Consider the following 10704-nt stretch of genomic DNA (forward strand, 5'->3'; position numbering starts at 1 on the left):
TAATATTATTAAGAATATTATATTAGGCCCTACAAAGTACTAGGGTCCATTTACTAAGCATGCTCAGCCTCAGGCCAGCCTATATAAATAATTTGTTTATTAAAATACAAATTATGCTGTTTTAAGTTGACTGGTCTGTCATGTAGGCCTATTATATTAGTATTGTATTATTAAGTAAGTAGCCTGTACTGTGTTGTTCATGGATGGTTGTTGACTGTTGTGTTAGTTGAGAATCATGAGAATGTTGTTCATACATCTATATAATAAGTATAGGCTACGTGTTGTTTATTTAAAATTTAGGCCTACAGCTGACTTAGATTAAAATAAAAAATATAGAAAATAAAAACAATTCTCTAGTTAGGTATAGGCAGGTCCTACTTCCTCCTTAGTAGGAAAAAATGGCTAGAAATTTCAAAAAATGCTGGAAGTCACAGTATAGTGTTTTTGTTGTTTTTATATTCTAAAAGAAACTTGCTGCGCGAGGCTGGAGTGGGGGTTACTGTGATTATTGCAACAACAACAAAAAATCAATTTGTTAAATGAGTTTTAACAAAATAACATTAGGCCCCTACCATTACTTGCTCAGTGAGCTAACAATAATAATAATAATAATAATAATAATAATAATAATAATAATAATAATAATAATAATAATAATAATAATAATAATAATAATAATAATAATAATAATAATAATAATAATAATAATAATAATAATAATAATAATAATAATAATAATAATAATAATAATAATAATAATAATAATAATAATAATAATAATAATAATAATAATAATAATAATAATAATAATAATAATAATAATAATAATAATAATAATAATAATAATAATAATAATAATAATAATAATAATAATAATAATAATAATAATAATAATTAAATGTAATGAAGGCAAGGATAGAGAAAGCAAACGTCTCTCCTATGTGTAGAATGTGCAATAAAGCAGAGGAGACTGTATTTCATATTGTTAGCGAATGCAGTAAGATGGCCCAGACGGAGTACAAAGGAAGACATGACAAGCTGGCCAAGGTGATTCACTGGGATCTGTGTAAGAAGTATGGTGTCAAAGTACTTGCGAAATGGTATGACCATGTTCCGGAGAAAGTTGTAGAGAACGACCAGGTCAAGATCCTATGGGACTTTAACATTCAGACCGATCATGTTATACAACATAGGCGTCCGGATGTTGTGCTATTAGATAAGACGAAGAAGATGTGTCATCTCATTGACATAGCGGTGCCAGGTGATATAAGGGTAGCTTCGAAGGAGATGGAAAAGATCGAGAAGTACCAGGACCTGGCCAGGGAACTTCGTAAGATTTGGCAGGTAAAGGTAAAAGTAGTCCCCGTGGTGGTTGGAGCACTTGGCACCATTCCCAAAGCACTGGGGAAACATCTAGATGAAATAGGGACAAATGTGAGGGTAGATCTATTACAGAAGGCAGCGCTTTTGGGAACAGCGAGGATCCTGAGAAAGACCCTTGAGATCTAAGGCTACGGGACGTAGCCCGGCTCGAGGAGTTACCGGCACAAAGGAAAATGAGATCTTTCTTTTGCATGCTGTGATAAAATGAAATAATAATAATAATAATAATAATAATAATAATAATAATAATAATAATAATAATAATAATAATAATAATAATAATAATAATAATAATAATAATAATAATAATAATAATAATAATAATAATAATAATAACAGCATTTTAAAAACGCTCTACTTAGAAAACTAAATCACAGCGCTTACAAAAATATTTAGTACAGGAAAAAACAAATTAAAAAATAATGAAAAATCAATTGAATTAAATGAAATGAAAGTCACCTGAATGCAATAATTTGATTAATGTTGAAATAGGTATGTTTTGATCATTTGCTTGAATTTGTCAGATTAACAAGCCTGTTTATTTCAGAGTTAAGACGGTTTGTTTTCAGACAGTACTAAAGGTACACCCTGTAACTGGGGCACTGTACTCCCTTTTTCTCAAATTGAGGGGGTGGGGGGGGGGGGGGCTGGTACATATAATATAAGACTGAGCCTGTTGAGTACGGACCCCCTAAGAAAATAAAGCAATGTTTGCGATTAATGAAGTACAAAATGAGGCAAATGGTGGAGAATGTTGCAAAAACACAAACATTGGAATTATACAACAAGAGAACAATTTATGCAAAACAGTAAAGGTGAACAGAAAACTAAGGAACAGCTCACTGAGAAACAAATAAACAAAATACTTGAATGTATCCATAAGAATTACATATAACATAAACATTACAGGCAAGGATAGTAATGTAGCAAAACTTTGGAGTTTTTAAACTCCAAAATCACTTTTGTTTCTAGGCCCTACTCAATATTACCATTTGCAATGGTTCAGCACACTTGCAAAATTGTCAGGTATACATTGTTTATAATGCAAAATAGCCAGTCGAAAACAATCCATGACTACTTTGCCTATTTTGTTTTTATAGATTTAAAACGGTTAGGCAATCCACAATTCCCTAGAACAGTGTTTGAAACTTTTTAAATGTACCAAGGCCTACCAATAAATTTAGTTTTTACTCGGGTCAAATTTAAATATTTATGAATGATTCTTTTTCAAAACAGATGATCAACATCAAGAACCTCTGTCAACTGAATCAGCAGATGTTGTCAAGGATGACGTCACACCCTCCATCACCACAGAGATCGCTGATGAACAACCAAGCTGTGAAAACACCCAGAGCTCTAGTCAGGCTTCCAGCAGTGACATCTCAAGTCAAATGGAAGAAGAATCTGGCAATGTGGCATCTCCCTTAGCCCTACCTGTTGAAGATGGCACCCTCCAACAGGAAGAGGCTCAACATATTACCGAGGGTTCTACAACTACTGAGATGGTCAGCAGACAGGATCTCCAGAATTCTCTGCAGCAGAACAACCAACCCTCTGGGCCACAAGAAGCAATTGTAGCTCCTAGTTTGATCGAAACACCTCCAGCCATCATTCTGCCTGCCGTACCAAATGATGCTATCTTGCACACTACCAGCTTGCCTTCCTTCTCACCACTGAAAGCTCCTGATCAACCTGCTGAAGTCCAAGTGACCTCACTTCAACCCCACAACAACCAGTCAAGTTTGCAACAAGGTGACAACAACTCAAATCATATCGTCGATGACCCCGCCAGCTTCTGTCAGCAAGAGAAACTTGCGACTGTTTCCAGCCTGAGTCCGTTCCAACGAGTGCCTCACCAATCTGCTACTAACTCTCTCCCCGGTATAAACAGCTTCCATCAAGCGGCCGGTGTGAATGGCGGACTGACTATGCCCGGTGGTCTTCCCACAAACTATGCTGGCAACATGGTTTACGCTGCTGTTCCATTGCAACAAACAGCCACTGGAATGCAGGTAAGTCTGTCAAAAATAAAACAAGGCCCGATTTCATAGAGCTGCTTAAAGCGGGCAATATTGCTTAAATATTTTCTTGTAAAGCAAAAATAAGCAGGAGGAGGGGGATACCAGTCAGAAAAAGTACATCTGACAATGTATTTTGCCTTAAGTGTATTCTGAAAAGCAAATATTGTTTGGTGCTTAGTTACTTTTTGTGTTGTCTTAGCAGCTCTATTGAATTGGGCCCCTGTTTGAAATGTCACTAAGACCAACCTCTCGAGTTAGGACGAGGAACTCGGTCTGCATGCTAAAGTGCAGGGTTGGGACTCGTCCTAAGTCCTAAGATTAGTCTTAAGTTAGGAAGAGTTTTGTGAAATCGACGGCAGGCCTTTTGGGTTTTTTCCTAAAGGGGCGTACAGCTAATCTTTCTCTGATAACTACAGCACTTTTATGGGGAACATGTCAGTTTATGTGTAAGCCTTGGTGAGGGCATCACAGCAAATGCATACATAGGGCACAAAGGCAATGTATGTGGGGGGGGGGTGGATATTTCCAATATAAGACATTAAATCTAACTACATAACAAAGAATTGTTTTGACAATTCTATCACTCCAGATGGCGCACCTTCAACCCCACAATAATCCCTACACTCTGGCTCGACCCAAAGCAGCTGCGAGACGAGCTCTTCTACCAAGAGGGCCTTCTGCAAGCGAGGCAACCAAAGTGAGTAGCTTCAAAGGAAAGATCGCTCCCCTGACATTCGACAAGCCAAATGTGGGTCTGGTGCAACAGATCATGGAGGTGTTTCGAGCTGCCGGCAAGAAAGAGATGCAGCCTTGTGAGGTGTACGATGGCTTACAGTAAGTTTAGAAAACATTACTCCAAAGGGTTATTGGTTAGAGTGCGTAACAACCTATCACAATAACCTAAATTTCTACTAAAGTTTTGCCATGCATCTAGTCATGACATTCTACATTTTCTTATACCTCCCACACAGTAACCCAAATCTCTAGTGCTAGCCTTTTTGTTAACACCGTGTTTCAGGCAACCAGAATACAGAAACAGCAAGAGGTGTTTTATAAAATAATATATTCCTTGTAACAGATTTTTAACTGGAGTAATATGCCTTTGGATGTTGTTCACATGAATCAGGAAAGTACAGAGTATACAGTGCTTTGAATTAAAGGAACACGTTGCCTTGGATCGGACGAGTTGGTCTATAAAAAGCGTTTGTAACCGTTTGTTATGAAATGCATGGTTAGAAAGATATTTTAAAAGTAGAATACAATGATCCACAAAAATTTGCCTCAAAATTGCACGGTTTTCCTTTTACTTTGTGAGCTAACACGGTTGGCCATTTTATGGGAGTCCAAAATTTGACTCCCATAAATGGCCGACCGTGCTAGTCGATGAGGTAAAATTTCGAGGCATGTTTGTGTGGATCATTGTATTCTACTCTTAAAACACCTTTCTACCCATATGCATTTTATGATAAACGATTACAAACGCTTTTCAAAGACCAACTCGACCGACCCAAGGCAACGTGTTCCTTTAAATACATTTGGTAAAATTAAATTATACTAATGGATTCCTCCTCCTTTTTTTGTCTCCAGATGTTGCTATCCATATTATCTTCATCTGAACCCAAATCGTAAAAAAAGCTGGATGGTGAGTAATATTTTGTTATTGTGCAGGACCAGGGCCCACCTTCGTAATGCAAGTCCATGGTGAAGGTGCAATATGGCTACCTAATTTTTCTGCAAACCTGTGAAATACGCTTGCACCAAATTTTACTGCTTCATTTGAAAGCACAAACATTTGCTTACCGTCAAGCAGCCTACGACGTTGGGCCCTGGTTGTATGGCTTCCCCAAACAAAAGCATTGACAAAATAGTGAGACCGCCAACATAAGGCTCTGTTAGTCGTGTGCGGGCACACTATCCAGAGGTGGCAGTTTCAAGGCCTGCTATAGTCATGCTTTTTTCATTTTCAACCCCAAATTAATCAGGCTACAACTCTTCCGCGTTTCCGCGGAATTCCGCGTTTTGGGGTTTGTTTTTTTTAACGTTTTTTTCAGATTTATTTTTTTTAGCCTAATATATGCCTGGCATTAACAGTGTACAACTACAATCATGTAAAATAAGCCTAGTACTCGCTAAAAATGCACCTAAGAGCATGATAAACCTCAACATTTTCTAGGGTACCATTGTGGGTATCATGTCCCGTGGCGTTTCAGCTGCCTCGCTCCTCACTTGCGTTGTGCCTTTGAAAATTTTCCTCCTTTTTTTTATAACGGGCAGTTGCATGCCTGATTAATGCAAAACTAGTGGATGGAAATGACTTTATTAACCCCCAAAACAATGCTGTGTACCTTTTTGTAGCAATTTTGTTTAGCTATCGGGCAATCTGGGTGGTCTAGTTGGTAAGACACTGCTCTCAAATTGCAAAGGTCGTGTGTTCGAATCCCATCTGAGTAATGTACCTGTAATTTTGTTCACAGAACTATGGCAATTACCGAGTATATACAGTGCTAACACACTGTGTAAAACCAACATTAATTATTTTTGTTTTGTTTTCTGTTTCTACTTAACAGAGCTCTGTTCGTCACGCTCTCACCACACCCTGCTTCCAGTCAAGGCGCTCAGATGACTCGGATGGCAAGTTGGCGTCGCGCAAGGGCAGCTTCTGGTCCATCAACACCAGCTACAACCCTGATGAGAAGCCTCTGAAGAGACCAACACCCAGCAAGCGTCAAGTAGGTAACAGCCCCAACTATCGTCGACGACCCCTTGGGATTGACGCTGAGCAGGCCAACTGGCATCCCTTCCGTCGCCCCCAGAACCGCAGTGCCCGCCACAACCCCTATGGCTACTTTAGCCCGACCAGGGGAAGTTTTTCACCGGGAGAGCCGTCCAACAGCATCCCAATGATGTATTCGCCTCCAAATGTCTACCACCAACAGACCCCTACTGCAGCTCTACTTCCCAATGGCAAGATGATCTACTTGTCCCCTGCTGATGAAACTATCGGTCACCAAAATCAACGTGAGATGTATCATTCCTGGTCGGCGGATTCAAGCTCCCCGAATCTGTGGCAGGTCGTCCAGAACATGGGGAATGAGAATTGCATCGATCAGCAGAACAGAGCCATCTATAGCATTGCAAATCAGCAGCAGCAGTCGCAAGGAAGTATGAATTTTACAGCTCACCCCACCGCTGCCACCAACATCAACTGCCATAATGCAACAACTACAACACAATCATCAGGGACCAAAACGACAATCAGACCACAACAGCAGCTTACTCAACAGGAGCTCCTTCAACAGCAGCTGCTGCAGCAGCATTTCCAGCAACAGCAACAGCTCATCCAGCAGCAACAGCAGCAGCAACTTTCCCAACAGCAAGCATCCCTCGTCACCGATCCATTTGCAGCAGCCATGGAGCTGAGCGACATTAAAAGCTCAATGGAGACCGAAGAAAATGACCAGACGCCGACGTGTGAAGCAGCTTGGAAGGTAGCAACACAGCAGTCAGAAGCAAAACCCCAGCAAGATATGGGAACCACCGACATTAGCAACGCACAGCAGTGTACAGTTGAGGTGCCAATCAGCACAGGAGAGCAGTTTATGGGCTTCGGCAACACACAGAATACTCAGCAACTAACACCAGCAGGTAAACCAACTCTTATTCTATACATAAACTTTTGGCAGACTTACCAAAATGTCACTCAGACTTTGACCCTTACAAATAGAGCTTCTATAACGCTGAATGCCGCTGGTACGCCGAGGTCGCGCACACATTTGCATGCACACTAAACAGCTATCGTAAAATGAACTTCTTCTACATCAGTGAGGGCGCTGTTTGATACAAGTATATCACGCACCAACAAAATTTAGTAGAACTTTGTCTAAATGTTCAGATGAACACGCAGTGCAGACCCAAACATTTAAGTAGTATTTTTCACCACCTGTATTACACATAATTATGCCCCCAAAAACATTTGCTTCTAATAATAACTGCTCTAATGACTCTTTCACTTTTAGGTACAGTCAATGCACCATCCCAACAGGGATGTGATGATCTGCGTACTATGGTCTACCAATCACTTGGTGTCTGCAACGTTCAGGGAGCCAGACCTGAAGGCATCCTTTCTTCGTCGAGTAACGTTGGAAGCAACCCATCGGTTACACAACTAAGCACCATGCCCTCAACGCAGTATCAGTTGCTACATTACAGCAACACGAGCCAGCAGTACTAGATTTAAAGGCAAATAGAACTGTTTTCCTTTTATAAGCATCACTATAGCCTAAGAGACTTGTCACACGGGGCAAATTTTACAGGCAACTTGGAGGAAACCAACTGCAGTCCATGCTACAGGACCACTTAGATAGCACAGCAGTCATTCTTCAAACAATGTGTTATGAGTAGGATTTGAAACTTTGCATAGTGGAAATAAGATATAGAAGAGTTTGCGGTAACACCATGTAATATCTATATCTAAATGAGTTGGGGTGGTTCTGAAAAGAACCGTTGGTTTAACTTGACGTTTCGATCTTCTGGAGAAAGAATTGTATTGGTCTAAAATAAACATGGATGCGCCCACACAGCTTCAAAACCGGAGTAAGCGCTCTAGTCAATATATATAGCTCTATGATTAACAAGGAGGCCAGAAGACGATCAGAGAATACTGATCAAAACGTCGAGTTGAAACCAACAGTTCTTTTCAGAACCACCCCAACTCATTTAGAGATAGTTATTACATGGTGTTACCGAAAACTCTTCTATATCTTCTATAATTATAATGTGTTATGATCGCCAAAAAAAAAAATGTGAGTGGCTTTTCCTCTTTGAGATTGCCTGGAACTGGTAGCCTATGGCCTTGTGTGACATGACCCTTAAAAACAATTGTACAATAACTGTAGGGCCAAACAGTGTGTGTGCACATCTTATAATGGACCAATCCGGCCTGTCAATCAAACTGTGCGCGTTCACCCATTTGACCAATCACAGCAATGATTGTGGTCGGACAAACTCGGTCATGCGTGCGCGTTTATTTGGCACGCGCAGCAGAATGTCATTGGGAGTGCTCGTACACGTGTCTTGCTCACGTGCGCTGTGGGCGGAGCTTAGTGGAAAGCCGGAACAGTCCATTACTAGGCAGTATGGCAGGCCTGTATTTAAACCATAGAGTTATATATATTGACTAGAGCGCTAACTTGCTCTGCGTTTTGAAGCCACCCTGGCCGCAGACATGTTTGATGTGTTGCGTGAATTCGGAACGATTTTAATTTTAAGAGAAAACACATTGACGCGTTTTTTTTACATTCGGCGTGTGCGCTTACGTACGCGACTGTCCACTCGCGTACGTCCGCGCTACGAAAACCATAACTTCGGCTTGATTGAAGTACTAAAAAAAGTACACGCGCCTTTTAAACATGACGCTCGCAATTTGTATGCTGATCAGCAGATTGTGCGTTCACATTTGCTGCAGTTTTGCTTTGATGACACATAAAAACAGAACATACGCACCATAATGCAAATAGCCATACAATTGTCGTACAAAATTTCAAGCTTTTGTATTGGTCTGTACATAAACATGGATGCGCCCACACGGCTTCAACACCTTAGTTAGCGCTCTAGTCAATATATATAGCTCTATGATTAACAAGGAGGCCATGGTCTCTGTTGCCCCAGGGCCCAATCCCATGGAGCTACTTTTAGCTAACCATAACAAAACTATGCTTACCAAAATAAGGTTACCAGCCAAAATTACATATCAATTGCTCCATTTCTGACTGGTTTCCTGCTAATTTTTGCTATGCTGAAATTTTGAAGCCAGTCTACTTAAAAAGCTTCATGAAATTGGGCCCTGGTCTTGGCTTCAGTGCCCCTTCAAAAGTTTTGAAGTGCCCTTTGCAAAATGAAAATTGCCTTGCCCACTCAAAGATTAAATTCCAGGAATGCTGTGGAATAAGGTAAAAGTTACGCGCATTGTGGGAATATATAGGCATTGTATGCTCTCTCAACACTGACGAGTCGTCAGAAAACATTATGTAAGTGTGCCAATCCTACAACTAACGCCTAAAATAATAATAGAGTAGAGTCATTTCAATCAGAATCCTAGGTATGGCCATTTTTTGCAATATTGTCTTTCCTTTGTGGATTTGTGAAAACTAGTCCTGAAAAAAAATCCTTTAAACAATTTTGTGTACTAATACTTCAATTGCCAGCTGAGCTGATAGACAAAATTTATCCAGCTAGTACGTGTTAATGTATGTAATAGGAGTTTTTCCTACAAATAATGAGTTGATTCGTTCATACATTTGGGGAAATTATACTCTTTCAACGTTCTTCCTTTAAAAATTATTACAAATCAAACATTGTTGAAATGAAATAATTTAACAATGACCCTTAGTTTAAGATTTCTTCTAGTAATTTGAGTATTTTGATGATTATCACTTAAATAATTTGGGGAATTTTATTTGAACTTTTTCAAAAGTTATTTAAAGACAAATTATTCTAAATTTAAATCAGAGTTGCCAGTTTCTTGCTATTCTTTCAGAAATGAAGGTCGAGTTTCTAAATATTTATAAAAAGGCTTCCTGTTGTCTACTGAAAACATAAAGCTAAAAACAATATGGTTTAAAAAAAAAACAGAACAAAAACCGAAGACTTCCTTTTTCATGTTTATTGTAAACCTACTCTCTAACAAAACATGTATATTTTAAAGACAAAGCTTAGTTTTTGACTAATTTATCAAAAGAGTTAACTCTGTATTTTATGACACTATGTTTAGTATAAATGTTTCTCAAAAAAAACAGTTTACTATGGAAATAAACTACTTTGATGTATTTTGATACATTTCCAAAATTTGTAGTTTCGCCTTAACTATATTTTTACGGAACCTTTGACTGAGGATAAGATACAAGTCATCAAACTTGCATTACATGATAGTTCAAAATATCACTAGAAAATTCTTCAAGGATTTCCCTAAACTGTTGGTACTCGCAACAAAGTATCTCATTATATATAAGATACACAAGCTGCCTCGCTACCAAACATAGGAGGCATGATGTGCTGGTAAAAGAACCCAACACACAATTTCGTCGTAGAGTAGAGGTTAAACCTGGTGTGTCTGGTTCACATAGCAAGCATCCTTATTAAAAGTCCTCCTCAGGCTTGCAAGCTACTGTGATTAAGTTCACTTATGACGCATCCTTGGCTCCGTCACCAGCACTTTTAATAATGAAAATAATAATAATTCCTGCTCTTGTGTTCATTCCTCCATGGTTAAAAGTTGAGTACCATGCCAGGGGTCGATTTAATA

Source organism: Asterias rubens, chromosome 20 (genome assembly GCF_902459465.1).
Source record: "Asterias rubens chromosome 20, eAstRub1.3, whole genome shotgun sequence".
Lineage (NCBI taxonomy): Eukaryota > Metazoa > Echinodermata > Asteroidea > Forcipulatida > Asteriidae > Asterias > Asterias rubens.